Here is an 18,370-nt window from a genome sequence, read left to right on the forward strand (position 1 = left end):
ACTATAATACTGCCCCTATGTACAAAAATATAACTACTATAATACTGCCCCCTATGTACAAGAATATAACTACTATAATACTGCTCCTATGTACAAGAATATAACTACTATAATACTGCTCCTATGTACAAGAATATATCTACTATAATACTGCTCCTATGTACAGGAATATAACTACTATAATACTGCCCCCTATATACAGCACTATAACTACTATAATACTGCTTCTATGTACAAGAATATAACTACTATAATACTGCTCCTATGTACAAGAATATATCTACTATAATACTGCTCCTATGTACAGGAATATAACTACTATAATACTGTCCCCTATGTACAAGAATATAAATACTATAATACTGCTCCTATGTACAAGAATATAACTACTATAATACTGCTCCCTATGTACAAGAATAGAACTACTATAATACTGCCCCCTATGTACAAGAATAGAACTACTATAATACTGCCCCCTATGTACAAGAATATAACTACTATAATACTGCCCCCTATGTACAAGAATATAACTACTATAATACTGCTCCTATGTACAAGAATATAACTACTATAATACTACCCCTATGTATAAGAATATAACTACTATAATACTGCTCCTATGTACAAGAATATAATTACTATAATACTGTCTCCTATGTACAAGAATATAACTACTATAATACTGCCTCTATGTACAAGAATATAACTACTATAATACTGCCCCTATGTACAAGAATATAACTATTATAATACTACTCCCTATATACAAGGATATAACTACTATAATACTGCTCCTATGTACAAAAATATAACTACTATAATACTGCCCCCTATGTACAAGAATATAACTACTATAATACAGCCCCCTATGTACAAGAATATAACTACTATAATACTGCCCCTATGTACAAAAATATAACAACTATAAAACTGCCCCTATGTACAAGAATATAACTACTATAATACTGTCCCCTATGTACAAGAATATAACTACTATAATACTGCTCCCTATGTACAAGAATATAACTACAATAATACTGCTCCTATGTACAAGAATATAACTACTATAATACTGCCCCCTATGTACAAGAATATAACTACTATAATACTGCCCTCTATGTACAAGAATATAACTACTATAATACTGCTCCCTATGTACAAGAATATAACTACTATAATACAGCCCCCTATGTACAGGAATATAACTACTATAATACTGCCCCTATGTACAAGAATATAACTACTATAATACTGTCCCCTATGTACAAGAATATAACTACAATAATACTGCTCCTATGTACAAGAATATAACTACTATAATACTGCCCCCTATGTACAAGAATATAACTACTATAATACTGCCCTCTATGTACAAGAATATAACGACTATAATACTGCTCCTATGTACAAGAATATAACGACTATAATACTGCTCCTATGTACAAGAATATAACTACTATAATACTGCCCCCTATGTAAAAGAATATAACTACTATAATACTGCTCCCTATGTACAAGAATATAACTACTATAATACTGCCCCCTATGTACAAGAATATAACTACTATAATACTGCCCCCTATGTACAAGAATGTAAGCACTATAATACTGCTCCCTATGTACAAGAATATAACTACTATAATACTGCCCCCATGTACAAGAATATAACTACTATAATACTGCCCCCTATGTACAAGAATATAACTACTATAATACTGCCCCTATGTACAAGAATATAACTACTATAATACTACCCCTATGTACAAGAATATAACTACTATAATACTGCTCCTATGTACAAGAATATAACTACTATAATACTGCCCCTATGTACAAGAATATAACTACTATAATACTGCTCCTATGGACAACAATATAACTACTATAATACTGCTTCTATGGACAAGAATATATCTACTATAATACTGCTCCTATGTACAGGAATATAACTACTATAATACTGTCCCCTATGTACAAGAATATAACTACTATAATACTGCTCCTATGTACAAGAATATAACTACTATAATACTACTCCTATGTACAAGAATATAACTGCTATAAGACTGCTCCTATGTACAAGAATATAACTACTATAATACTGCTCCTATGTACAAGAATATAACTACTATAATACTGCCCTCTATGTACAAGAATATAACTACTATAATACTGCTCCTATGTACAAGAATATAACTACTATAATACTGCTCCTATGTACAAGAATATAACTACTATAATACTGCCCCCTATGTAAAAGAATATAACTACTATAATACTGCTCCCTATGTACAAGAATATAACTACTATAATACTGCCCCTATGTACAAGAATATAACTACTATAATACTGCCCCCTATGTACAAGAATATAACTACTATAATACTACCCCCTATGTACAAGAATATAACTACTATAATACTGCCCCTATGTACAAGAATATAACTACTATAATACTACCCCTATGTACAAGAATATAACTACTATAATACTGCTCCTATGTACAAGAATATAACTACTATAATACTGCCCCTATGTACAAGAATATAACTACTATAATACTGCTCCTATGGACAAGAATATAACTACTATAATACTGTTCCTATGTACAAGAATATATCTACTATAATACTGCTCCTATGTACAGGAATATAACTACTATAATACTGTCCCCTATGTACAAGAATATAACTACTATAATACTGCTCCTATGTACAAGAATATAACTACTATAATACTGCTCCTATGTACAAGAATATAACTACTATAATACTGCTCCTATGTACAAGAATATAACTACTATAATACTGCTCCTATGTACAAGAATATAACTACTATAATACTGCCCCCTATGTACAAGAATATAACTACTATAATACTGCTCCCTATGTACAAGAATATAACTACTATAATACTGCTCCTATGTACAAGAATATAACTACTATAATACTGCCCCTATGTACAAAAATATAACTACTATAATACTGCCCCCTATGTACAAGAATATAACTACTATAATACTGCCCCCTATATACAGCACTATAACTACTATAATACTGCTTCTATGTACAAGAATATAACTACTATAATACTGCTCCTATGTACAAGAATATATCTACTATAATACTGCTCCTATGTACAGGAATATAACTACTATAATACTGTCCCCTATGTACAAGAATATAAATACTATAATACTGCTCCTATGTACAAGAATATAACTACTATAATACTGCTCCCTATGTACAAGAATAGAACTACTATAATACTGCCCCCTATGTACAAGAATAGAACTACTATAATACTGCCCCCTATGTACAAGAATATAACTACTATAATACTGCCCCCTATGTACAAGAATATAACTACTATAATACTGCTCCTATGTACAAGAATATAACTACTATAATACTACCCCTATGTATAAGAACATAACTACTATAATACTGCTCCTATGTACAAGAATATAATTACTATAATACTGTCTCCTATGTACAAGAATATAACTACTATAATACTGCCTCTATGTACAAGAATATAACTACTATAATACTGCCCCTATGTACAAGAATATAACTATTATAATACTACTCCCTATATACAAGGATATAACTACTATAATACTGCTCCTATGTACAAAAATATAACTACTATAATACTGCCCCCTATGTACAAGAATATAACTACTATAATACAGCCCCCTATGTACAAGAATATAACTACTATAATACTGCCCCTATGTACAAAAATATAACAACTATAAAACTGCCCCTATGTACAAGAATATAACTACTATAATACTGTCCCCTATGTACAAGAATATAACTACTATAATACTGCCTCTATGTACAAGAATATAACTACTATAATACTGCCCCTATGTACAAGAATATAACTATTATAATACTGCTCCCTATATACAAGGATATAACTACTATAATACTGCTCCCTATATACAGGAATATAACTAGTATAATACTGCCTCCTACGTACAAAAATATAACTACTATAATACTGCTCCCTATGTACAAAAATATAACTACTATAATACTGCCCCTATGTACAAGAATATAACTACTATAATACTGCCCCTATGTACAAGAATATAACTACTATAATACAGCCCCCTATGTACAGGAATATAACTACTATAATACTGCCCCTATGTACAAGAATATAACTACTATAATATTGTCCCCTATGTACAAGAATATAACTACTATAATACTGCCCCTATGTACAGGAATATAACTACTATAATACTGCTCCTATGTTCAGGAATATAACTACTATAATACTACCCCTATGTACAGGAATATAACTACTATAATACTGTCCACTATGTACAAGAATATAACTACTATAATACTGTCCCCTATGTACAAGAATATAACTACTATAATACTGTCCCCTATGTACAGGAATATAACTACTATAATACTGTCCCCTATGCACAGGAATATAACTACTATAATACTGTCCCCTATGTACAAGAATATAACTACTATAATACTGCTCCTATGTACAAGAATATAACTACTATAAGAGCAGTATTCTAGTAGTTATATTCTTGTACATAGGAGCAGTATTATAGTAGTTATATTCTTGTACATAGGAGCAGTATTATAGTAAACCTTTCCTGTTTCACATTCTGTATCTCTTTAATAAGAACTAATTAGAGCTCAAGAACTTTACAAACAGAAGGAGAAGAAATAAAAGCCTGAAAAAGTCGCCCGTTCTCCTGGAATAACTTTCAGAATTTCTTCTCAAAGTTCTACAGAACAAAGAATTCAGACAAGATATTATACCCACGAGAAGAAAAACTCCACAGACGATTCCTCATCTCAAACTGAAAGGACAGAAAATACCAATATCCCCTACGTGCAAGAATATATCTACTATAATACTGTCCCCTATATACAGCACTATAACTACTATAATACTGCTCCTATGTACAAGAATATAACTACTATAATACTGCTCCTATGTGCAAGAATATATCTACTATATTACTGCTCCTATGTACAGGAATATAACTACTATAATAATGTTCCCTATGTACAAGAATATAACTACTATAATACTGCTCCTATGTTCAAGAATATAACTACTATAATACTGCTCCTATGTACAAGAATATAACTACTATAATACTACTCCTATGTACAAGAATATATCTACTATAATACTGCTCCTATGTACAGGAATATAACTACTATAATACTGTCCCCTATGTACAAGAATATAACTACTATAATACTGTCCCTATGTACAAGAATATAACTACTATAAGACTGCTCCTATGTACAAGAATATAACTACTATAATACTGCTCCTATGTACAAGAATATAACTACTATAATACTACTCCTATGTACAAGAATATAACTACTATAATACTACTCCTATGTACAAGAATATATCTACTATAATACTGCTCCTATGTACAGGAATATAACTACTATAATACTGTCCCCTATGTACAAGAATATAACTACTATAATACTGTCCCCTATGTACAAGAATATAACTACTATAAGACTGCTCCTATGTACAAGAATATAACTACTATAATACTGCTCCTATGTACAAGAATATAACTACTATAATACTGCCCTTTATGTACAAGAATATAACTACTATAATACTGCTCCTATGTACAAGAATATAAGTACTATAATACTGCTCCTATGTACAAGAATATAACTACTATAATACTGCCCCCTATGTAAAAGAATATAGCTACTATAATACTGCTCCCTATGTACAAGAATATAACTACTATAATACTGCCCCCATATACAAGAATATAACTACTATAATACTGCCCCCTATGTACAAGAATATAACTACTATAATACTACCCCCTATGTACAGGAATATAACTACTATAATACTGTCCCCTATGTACAAGAATATAACTACTATAATACTGTCCCTATGTACAAGAATATAACTACTATAAGACTGCTCCTATGTACAAGAATATAACTACTATAATACTGCTCCTATGTACAAGAATATAACTACTATAATACTACTCCTATGTACAAGAATATAACTACTATAATACTACTCCTATGTACAAGAATATATCTACTATAATACTGCTCCTATGTACAAGAATATAACTACTATAATACTGCTCCTATGTACAAGAATATAACTACTATAATACTGTCCCCTATGTACAAGAATATAACTACTATAATACTGTCCCCTATGTACAAGAATATAACTACTATAAGACTGCTCCTATGTACAAGAATATAACTACTATAATACTGCTCCTATGTACAAGAATATAACTACTATAATACTGCCCTTTATGTACAAGAATATAACTACTATAATACTGCTCCTATGTACAAGAATATAACTACTATAATACTGCTCCTATGTACAAGAATATAACTACTATAATACTGCCCCTATGTACAAGAATATAACTACTATAATACTACCCCTATGTACAAGAATATAACTACTATAATACTGCTCCTATGTACAAGAATATAACTACTATAATACTGCCCCTATGTACAAGAATATAACTACTATAATACTGCTCCTATGTACAAGAATATATCTACTATAATACTGCTCCTGTGTACAGGAATATAACTACTATAATACTGTCCCCTATGTACAAGAATATAACTACTATAATACTGCTCCTATGTACAAGAATATAACTACTATAATACTACTCCTATGTACAAGAATATAACTACTATAATACTGCTCCTATGTACAAGAATATAACTACTATAATACTGCCCCTATGTACAAGAATATAACTACTATAATACTACTCCTATGTACAAGAATATAACTGCTATAAGACTGCTCCTATGTACAAGAATATAACTACTATAATACTGCTCCTATGTACAAGAATATAACTACTATAATACTGCCCCCTATGTAAAAGAATATAACTATTATAATACTGCTCCCTATGTACAAGAATATAACTACTATAATACTGCCCCCATGTACAAGAATATAACTACTATAATACTGCCCCCTATGTACAAGAATATAATTACTATAATACTACCCCCTATGTACAAGAATATAACTACTATAATACTGCCCCTATGTACAAGAATATAACTACTATAATACTACCCCTATGTACAAGAATATAACTACTATAATACTGCTCCTATGTACAAGAATATAACTACTATAATACTGCCCCTATGTACAAGAATATAACTACTATAATACTGCTCCTATGGACAAGAATATAACTACTATAATACTGTTCCTATGTACAAGAATATATCTACTATAATACTGCTCCTATGTACAGGAATATAACTACTATAATACTGCCCCCTATGTACAAGAATATAACTACTATAATACTGCTCCTATGTACAAGAATATAACTACTATAATACTACTCCTATGTACAAGAATATAACTACTATAATACTGCTCCTATGTACAAGAATATAACTACTATAATACTGCCCCTATGTACAAGAATATAACTACTATAATACTACTCCTATGTACAAGAATATATCTACTATAATACTGCTCCTATGTACAAGAATATAACTACTCTAATACTGCCCCCTATGTACAAGAATATAACTACTATAATACTGCTCCCTATGTACAAGAATATAACTACTATAATACTGCTCCTATGTACAAGAATATAACTACTATAATACTGCCCCTATGTAAAAAATATAACTACTATAATACTGCCCCCTATGTACAAGAATATAACTACTATAATACTGCCCCCTATATACAGCACTATAACTACTATAATACTGCTTCTATGTACAAGAATATAACTACTATAATACTGCTCCTATGTACAAGAATATATCTACTATAATACTGCTCCTATGTACAGGAATATAACTACTATAATACTGTCCCCTATGTACAAGAATATAAATACTATAATACTGCTCCTATGTACAAGAATATAACTACTATAATACTGCTCCCTATGTACAAGAATAGAACTACTATAATACTGCCCCCTATGTACAAGAATAGAACTACTATAATACTGCCCCCTATGTACAAGAATATAACTACTATAATACTGCCCCCTATGTACAAGAATATAACTACTATAATACTGCTACTATGTACAAGAATATAACTACTATAATACTACCCCTATGTATAAGAATATAACTACTATAATACTGCTCCTATGTACAAGAATATAATTACTATAATACTGTCCCCTATGTACAAGAATATAACTACTATAATACTGCCTCTATGTACAAGAATATAACTACTATAATACTGCCCCTATGTACAAGAATATAACTATTATAATACTACTCCCTATATACAAGGATATAACTACTATAATACTGCTCCTATGTACAAGAATATAACTACTATAATACTGCCCCCTATGTACAAGAATATAACTACTATAATACAGCCCCCTATGTACAAGAATATAACTACTATAATACTGCCCCTATGTACAAAAATATAACAACTATAATACTGCCCCCTATGTACAAGAATATAACTACTATAATACTGTCCCCTATGTACAAGAATATAACTACTATAATACTGCCTCTATGTACAAGAATATAACTACTATAATACTGCCCCTATGTACAAGAATATAACTATTATAATACTGCTCCCTATATACAAGGATATAACTACTATAATACTGCTCCCTATATACAGGAATATAACTAGTATAATACTGCCTCCTACGTACAAAAATATAACTACTATAATACTGCTCCCTATGTACAAAAATATAACTACTATAATACTGCCCCTATGTACAAGAATATAACTACTATAATACTGCCCCTATGTACAAGAATATAACTACTATAATACAGCCCCCTATGTACAGGAATATAACTACTATAATACTGCCCCTATGTACAAGAATATAACTACTATAATACTGTCCCCTATGTACAAGAATATAACTACTATAATACTGCCCCTATGTACAGGAATATAACTACTATAATACTGCTCCTATGTTCAGGAATATAACTACTATAATACTACCCCTATGTACAGGAATATAACTACTATAATACTGTCCACTATGTACAAGAATATAACTACTATAATACTGTCCCCTATGTACAAGAATATAACTACTATAATACTGTCCCCTATGTACAGGAATATAACTACTATAATACTGTCCCCTATTTACAGGAATATAACTACTATAATACTGTCCCCTATGTACAAGAATATAACTACTATAATACTGTCCCCTATGTACAGGAATATAACTACTATAATACTGTCCCCTATGTACAAGAATATAACTACTATAATACTGCCTCCTATGTACAAGAATATAAATACTATAATACTGCTCCTATGTACAAGAATATAACTACTATAATACTGCCCCTATGTACAAGAATATAACTACTATAATACTGCTCCTATGTACAAGAATATAAATACTATAATACTGCCCCCTATGTACAAGAATATAACTACTATAATACTGTCCCCTATGTACAAGAATATAACTACTATAATACTGCCTCTATGTACAAGAATATAACTACTATAATACTGCCCCTATGTACAAGAATATAACTACTATAATACAGCCCCCTATGTACAGGAATATAACTACTATAATACTGCCCCTATGTACAAGAATATAACTATTATAATACTGCTCCCTATATACAAGGATATAACTACTATAATACTGCTCCCTATGTACAGGAATATAACTAGTATAATACTGCCTCCTACGTACAAAAATATAACTACTATAATACTGCTCCCTATGTACAAAAATATAACTACTATAATACTGCCCCTCTGTACAAGAATATAACTACTATAATACTGCCCCTATGTACAAGAATATAACTACTATAATACAGCCCCCTATGTACAGGAATATAACTACTATAATACTGCCCCTATGTACAAGAATATAACTACTATAATACTGCTCCTATGTACAAGAATATAACTACTATAATACTGTCCCCTATGTACAAGAATATAACTACTATAATACTGCTCCTATGTACAAGAATATAACTACTTTAAGAGCAGTATTCTAGTAGTTATATTCTTGTACATAGGGGGCAGTATTATATTAGTTGTATTCTTGTACATAGGAGCAGTATTATAGTAGTTATATTCTTGTACATAGGAGCAGTATTATAGTAAACCTTTCCTGTTTCACATTCTGTATTGTAGTGCCGGCGTCCCTGCCCTCTGCTAGGCAGGGACGCTGCTCCCCTCACCGCTCTGCTCCGTGCCCGGCGTCCCTCTCCCGCTCTGCTGGCAGCGCGCGCTCCTTCCTGGCCAGTGTGCTTAGGGCGCGCGCGCGCGCCCTCCCTCCCTCTTAAAGGGGCCGCGCGCGCCGTCCTAAGGAGTCCCCGGCCAATAGCCGGAGGACTTTACCATTTATAAGGCACCTCCTCCAAAATGGAGGTGCCCGAGCAATGTTGTTGCACCGTTCTACTCTGCTTCAGCCCTCAGGTCCCGTTGCCAGTTACCTGCCAGTTACCTGCCAGATTCCTGCCAGCTTGCTGTCCTAATCCTGCCTGATTTCCTGTTACCTGCCTGCTTGCCTGAGGTCCGACGGTCTGCTTTACAACTCCGGTCAGTCTGTCTATGGACCAGCTTGCCCGCTCACCTGGGAGCGCTTCTCCGCTACCTGCCTGCTTGTGTGACACCCCAGGGGTCTGGTTGTCACAGTGATAGAGATATTACGTCTGAGAGCAGGTGGGAGGTCCTTTGGTCAGGGATCCTGTGCATGCCACACCTCCTGCCCAGCCTTGGGAGGGGAAGAACTTCCCCTGTATAAACCCGGGGCTGAGGCAGGGTGAGTCAGACAAGGAGTGTGGAGAAGAGAAGCAGCATAGGAAACAGCAGAGTTACAAGGAGTCAGGGGCTGGCAGCTACAGAGCTCGCCCTGACTAAGAAGATTCTTTACCGGACCCGGAGTCCGAGGCTGTGGGGACTAACTTCTACCCAGCAGCAGAATCCGTCAGGCAGGGGATTTCAGGTCCCCTGGCCCAGAAGCCCGAAGGCCCGGTCACACGCGTGGGACCAGCACCGCCATCGTGGAGCGGAAGCCATTAGAAGGCCCCGAGTCACCGGCCATACGGGTGAGCACCACACGGTACACTCAGGGACGTGGGCTACTTACATCAGCTTCTAGCAAGGTAGCCAGAAGAGTACAGTCAGCTTGGGAGGCCTACAACTACGCCTGGCCAGGGGAGATCCCATCTGCTCAAGGACTGACCAGGCCCCGTTCGCTAGCAAGTACTCCGGGAGGGTCTATCGTTGTTACCAGTAAAGACCCTGAACGCTACCATACCGTCTCTGAGTGGTTCCTGCTACCCCCATCATCCACGTCGGCTGCCCTGAGGCCATACCCCTCCCGTTGGGGGTTATACTATCACGCTGCACCATCCTTCCACCGGCCTCAGCGGTCTGCCCTGCAGCAGCAGCCCCCTGGCTGCATTCAACGGGTGGCGTAGTCATCAACCATTTTCTACCGCTAACAGACTGCCGTCCAGTTTGACTCCCTGGGCACGGACCGGGTCACCGCCACGAGACTACAACCCTAAACAGATCCGGCTCCAGGTAAGCTCCCGCGTGCGCAACGCAGCGCGACACAGGCCCAGGGGCGCGTCACTTTGGCGTAGTCGGCAGGATCACGTGCCCGCAACCACCGGGTACTGCGTGTCTGAAAAGCAAAGACTGTTCAAACTTACCAGTGGTGAACATTCCCGCCATCGGTGAAGTTTCCCGCCATCCGGCGCCATCTTCAGCCTTCTTCCCGCCATCCGTGGAGTTTTCCCGCCATTGGACGCCATCTTGAGGACGCCGCGCGGGAAGAAGAGGGGCGTGGACTCCGAAAGCGCGCGAGAACTGAAGCCCCGCCTCACGTCCGGACGTTGCGTAAGGTCCTGGAAGGAGCCCAGCAGACGCCGACGTCACAGGAGCGCGACGGAAGGTCCTCAACCCTGACGATCCACTGCGGAGCCGCGGCCTACGGAACAGGATCATCGCAAGGTAGGCCACGGTCCACTAGGGGGGAGGAAGATGTCGGATACGGAGGAGAGCTCCACTGCCTCAACCCCCGCCAGCGCTACCGCTGTTGCAGTTATGCCCTTCACCATGCCCTATATCCCGGGAGCAGCTTGGCTACCCCAGTACTCAGGGGAGTCACATACCCTGCATGACTTTAGAGAAAAGCTGGATAGCCTCTTCCAGGTGTACCCCCTCACAGAAGAGCAAAAAGTGAGCATCCTGGTGGCCCAACTAACTGGGGCAGCCAAAAGGGAAGTAAAATCCTGGCCACCTGGGAGGAAGACTGTCGCAGGGATACTAACCCGGCTGAAGGACACTTTTGATACCCGCACCTCAGCCGAGATTAAACTTAGATTCTACGGGTGCAAGCAGCGAGCGCATGAGAGTATAAGGGACTATGCACTCAACCTACAAGAGGCCCTGAGGGCCATTAAGCAGACCGACCCTAATGGAGTGGGAAACGAGGACAGGCTGTTGACCGAACAATTTATAGAGGGTTTATATTGCAATGCCCACCGCACCCAGTTGCGGGCAATGGCCTTACAGGACCCTCATCTAGAATTTGCACAGTTCAAGGACAGAGCCATCCGGGTGCTCCGAGAACCGGCACCAGGTGGCGTTGTGACCCACAGACGCCCCACTACCACTTACTACCAGGAGGCGGCGCCCTTGTCAGCAGGGCCTGTGGGAGCTGATGCGCAGGCTTTGGACAATGACCCGGCTCCAGACCTACACCATCAGGTCCAAGAGCTAGCTAAAAGCGTTGCTGCGCTAACCCGAACTGTGCAGTCTTTACAGGTTTCCACTCCAGGGAAGATCCAGCTGGCATCCGGACCGGAGGACATCCCGTGGCGTCGACCAAGGAGGACCCCACCGGCCAGAGGAAGACCCAGTGACCGATACAGCGAGGACGGACGACCCATCTGCCGCCGCTGCAATCAACCCGGACATATGGAAAGGTACTGTTCTTTAAACGGGCACAACCTGGGGTAGAGGGCCAACCCCCAGGAAAAAGATCACCAGGCCCATCGAACTGGCGCGACAGATATGTGGGAGGACGTCCAGTCTTGCCTGTGGTACTGGATGGCATTCCCATGAGTGCCCTACTGGACACCGGGTCACAGGTCACCACCATCCCGTACGTGCTCTTCAAGCAGTACTGGAATGACTCGGATATTACCCGCTACCCTGACGACGACTTGAGTATCATCGCCAGCAATGGTCAGCCCGTGCCACAGATCGGATTTAAAGAGGTGACCATCAAAATTGGTAGAGTCTAACTGGCCGCACAGGGACTGATCATTGTAGATATTGACAAACATGAGAGTCACCCAAAAATAACTCTAGGAACTAATGTAATTGAAAATTGTCTTGCAGAGGTGATTTTCCTTTTACAGCAGGTTGCCAAGAATGCCAGCTCCGGCGAGCAGCGGGTGCTCCAGAAAGAGATCCGGGCACTGATGCAACGGCAACAAGTGGAACTCTCCGGCGGTGAGATTGGTAGCGTAAGAATGTGTGACCCTTTTCCTATTGCCATGCCCCCAAAAAGTGAAATGATGATTTGGTGCCGGGCAGCTATTGGTCTGAGAGGTAGAGATTACCAGGCAATGGTAGAACCAGTTTACTCAGACAGTAGGCCCACCATTTTGACAGCACGGGGGGTGGTCAATGTACGCCATGGGAGGGTGCCCGTTCGCATAATAAATATCGGGGAGAGGGAAGTGTACCTGCCCCGGTATGCCACGCTAGCCAAATTATATACCACTAATCAAAATTCTATACAATCTGTGGAACCCTTGCCTCCATCTCACCCGGAGGAAGGTAACGGCTCTAAGAAAGACATGGAGGACTGGTGTCAGCAACTACATCTGGGTACTGACTCCACTCCCTCACACCAGAAACAAGGAGTCTATCGGGTGGTTCAAGAGTATGAGAGAGTGTTTAGTAAACACCCGTTAGACTTCGGGCGAGTCAAGGGGGTAGAACACCGCATCCCCACGGGAGATCATCCTCCCATAAAAGAGAGGTATCGACCCGTACCCCCTGCACATTACCAACACGCCAAGGGGATGCTTAGAGACATGAAGGAGGCTGGGGTAATCCGGGATAGCTGTAGCCCCTGGGCAGCCCCACTAGTTTTAGTCAAAAAGAAAGACAACACCATGAGGATGTGTGTAGATTACCGGAAAATCAACCGTATCACACACAAGGATGCGTACCCCTTACCAAGGATAGAGGAGTCATTGGCTGCTTTAAGATCTGCTAACTTCTTCTCTACCTTGGATCTCACTAGCGGGTACTGGCAGGTTCCTGTAGCAGAGGCGGACCGGGAGAAGACCGCATTCACCACCCCGATGGGACTTAGCGAGTTCACCTGCATGCCGTTCGGACTCTGCAACGCCCCAGGAACCTTCCAACGATTAATGGAGTGCTGTCTGGGCCACAGAAACTTCGAGACGGTCCTGTTGTACCTGGACGATGTCATCGTATACTCCAAAACTTATGAGGACCACCTGAAACACCTGGCGGAGGTGTTCGAAGCTCTGGCGAGTTACGGCCTAAAGGTGAAACCCTCCAAGTGTCACCTCCTGAAACCAAAGGTGCAATACCTGGGACACGTGGTGAGCGCTGACGGAGTGGCTCCCGACCCCGATAAGATCACCGCAATCAAAGGATGGCTAAGCCCTTCCAGCGTAAAAGAAGTGCGGCAGTTCCTAGGGTTGGTAGGCTACTACCGAAGGTTTATTCCCGGTTTCACCAAAAAGGCGGCGCCTATGCAGGACCTCCTGATAGGCCAGTCCCGGAAGGCCAAGAACCAGAAGCCGCCCTTCAAATGGGAAGAGCTAGAGGAAGAGTCCTTCCGCCAGCTGAAGATGGCCCTCACGGGGGATGAAATCTTGGCGTATCCGGACTATAGCCAGCCCTTCATCCTCTACACCGACGCCAGTAACGTCGGGCTAGGAGCCGTACTGTCCCAGATTCAGCAGGGGAAAGAGCGAGTAATCGCCTATGCCAGCCGAAAACTGCGACCCACCGAAAGGAATCCCGAGAATTATAGCTCATTTAAGCTAGAGTTCCTGGCCGTGGTATGGGCAGTCACCGAGCGCTTTAAGCATTACCTCGCTTCTTCCCGGTTCACCGTATACACGGATAACAACCCGCTGACACACCTGGACACGGCAAGACTCGGTGCCCTGGAGCAGAGGTGGATGGCCCGTCTGTCCAACTACGAGTTCACAATTAAATACCGGGCAGGGCGCTCCAATACCAACGCGGACGCCCTGTCCAGGATGCCCAACCTGCCGGACGGAGGAGAAGATCCGGAGGGACTGGAAGAAGTTGAACTCCCTGCGTTCCACCGTCATGGGACTATCCAGTATTCCCACCGGGTAAGGAGTAAGCAGGCTGCTACGTTGAACCCCTTACCTCACTACAACTGGGCGGAAACGCAAGACAGCGACCCTGCCGTCCGACTGGTGAAGGAGATGCTGACTCGCCCGGAGGCTAGCCTGGAATCAGACGCTCCAGAGGAAGCCAAACAACTATGGGCAGAGAAGAGTCGACTGTTCCTTTACAAGGGGAAGTTGTGCCGCAGAATGGTTAACTCCAGGACGCATGAACTACTCTGGCAAGTAGTGGTGCCACGAAGAGACGCAGCCATGGTGATGGAGGCATACCACGACGGAGCTGGACACTTCGGGTGGAAAAAGCTGGAGTTCCTGCTGCGCGAGCGGTTCCACTGGGTAGGCATGAGGGGAACCATCGAGAAGTGGTGCAGAGACTGTGGCCCGTGCAATCTGAGAAGGAAGGACCGGGCCAGCCAGAAGACTCCCCTGCAGTCCATCGTCACCCGGCAACCGTTGGAACTGGTAGCCTTGGATCATGTAAAACTGACCCCCAGCAGAAGTGGCTACGTCTACGCGTTAACCATCGTGGATCATTACTCCCGGTTTCTGGTTGTCGTCCCCGTCAAGGACTTAACGGCTCGAACAGCAGCTAGAGCCTTCCAGCAGCACTTTTGCCGTCCACACGGGTACCCGGACCAAGTGCTGACGGACCAGGGACCTGCCTTTGAAGCGGAGGTCTTCCAGGAATTCTGCAATCTGTATGGCTGCCGGAAGATAAGGACGACACCCTACCATCCGCAAACTAATGGACTTTGTGAGAAAATGAACCAGGTGGTAATGGATCTTCTAAAAACGTTGCCCCTGGAAGAACGCAGTCTGTGGCCTGAGAAGTTGCCCGATCTGGTGGACCTATACAACCACATCCCAGTAGGTTCCACCAACTGTACCCCGGCTTACCTAATGAGGGCAAGACCTGGTAAGTTACCTGTTGACCTGGAAATGGGAGTCCTGACACCCGAGGACACTTCACCAGAAACAGACTGGGACACAGAGAGGCAGCAGCAGTACCGGAAAGTACAGGAGAGCGTGGAGCGAAGTCTCTGTCAGGCTAGGGAAAGACAAGAGAAGACTTACAACCAGTATGCTCCCGCTGTTCCCCTGGTACCCGGAGAGCAGGTCTTGAAGAGGAAGAGACGGCTCCACAAGTTGGACGACCAGTGGGAGAAGGACCCGTACACCGTACTGCCCTCAAGCCACGAGAACCCGAAGGTCTGTACCATCAGTAAAGACGGAGGGGAAACCACAGCCATTGTATCCCGGGACCACCTGAAGAAGTGCCCCGAACAACTGAGGAACCCTGAGGAGGAACAGGAAGACCATCGACCCGTGGAAGAAAGGGAAGATATGGTTAGTACCGTGCTCGGGGACTTCCCTCGGTCTTGGACTCAAGTCAATGGTGCAGTTGTGGTACCCGTACTCACCTTCCTCCAACCATCATCCCAAGAACCTACGGAGCAACGGGTAGAGCTGGAAGAGCAGCCGGTCCAGGAGGCAGAAGACTCCACCCAAGCGGAACAGGAGAATCCACCCTCTGCTTATAGTGAGCCTGCCATACCCCTAGTGAGACAAAGAGCCGGTAGACAGCTGCCCAGTTTACCCTTGACAGCTCCTACACCCTGTAGTTCAGGGCCAGACAGTCAGCTCCGTAGGTCCACTAGGGCCACTAGAGGCCAGTTACCCGCACGTTGGAGGATCTAAATGTTTAAGTTGTTTTACAATGTTTACCTGTTTATTGTTGCTTGTGTGTAATTTTGTGTTTCTAGTTGTTTTTAGGAGTCTTCGGTGGATTTACCGGGAATCCTTTGTATATAGTTGGAGCGTAACCCAGGATGGACTAGAGACTGTTAAGGACTCGGGGTAGGACAGACCCCTACCTGGTTACGTCTCCCTGTGTTGGTGAAATGGACACCTTTGCTTTTCTTCAAAGACTGCACCCGGTTGCGGACATCCGTGACCATCTTATTGTGTTTCCTTATTGTATTTTATTGTTCTTTGATATACCTTGTTATATTTTTCTAAAAAGTGTTTAGTCCCGGAGTACTAAATTTCACTAGGGGGGAGTGTGACACCCCAGGGGTCTGGTTGTCACAGTGATAGAGATATTACGTCTGAGAGCAGGTGGGAGGTCCTTTGGTCAGGGATCCTGTGCATGCCACACCTCCTGCCCAGCCTTGGGAGGGGAAGAACTTCCCCTGTATAAACCCGGGGCTGAGGCAGGGTTAGGGAGTCCAGGAAGAGTAGAGACAAGAGCAGCATAGGAAGCAGCAGAGTCACAAGGAGTCAGGGGCTGGCAGCTAAAGAGCTCGCCCTGACTAAGAAGATTCTTTACCGGACCCGGAGTCCGAGGCTGTGGGGACTAACTTCTACCCAGCAGCAGAATCCGTCAGGCAGGGGATTTCAGGTCCCCTGGCCCAGAAGCCCGAAGGCCCGGTCACACGCGTGGGACCAGCACCGCCATCGTGGAGCGGAAGCCATTAGAAGGCCCCGAGTCACCGGCCATACGGGTGAGCACCACACGGTACACTCAGGGACGTGGGCTACTTACATCAGCTTCTAGCAAGGTAGCCAGAAGAGTACAGTCAGCTTGGGAGGCCTACAACTACGCCTGGCCAGGGGAGATCCCATCTGCTCAAGGACTGACCAGGCCCCGTTCGCTAGCAAGTACTCCGGGAGGGTCTATCGTTGTTACCAGTAAAGACCCTGAACGCTACCATACCGTCTCTGAGTGGTTCCTGCTACCCCCATCATCCACGTCGGCTGCCCTGAGGCCATACCCCTCCCGTTGGGGGTTATACTATCACGCTGCACCATCCTTCCACCGGCCTCAGCGGTCTGCCCTGCAGCAGCAGCCCCCTGGCTGCATTCAACGGGTGGCGTAGTCATCAACCATT

The sequence above is a fragment of the Phyllobates terribilis genome, unplaced genomic scaffold (assembly GCF_046119375.1).
Source record: "Phyllobates terribilis strain yellow unplaced genomic scaffold, ASM4611937v1 Scaffold_7__3_contigs__length_470593459, whole genome shotgun sequence".
Taxonomy (NCBI): Eukaryota; Metazoa; Chordata; class Amphibia; order Anura; family Dendrobatidae; genus Phyllobates; species Phyllobates terribilis.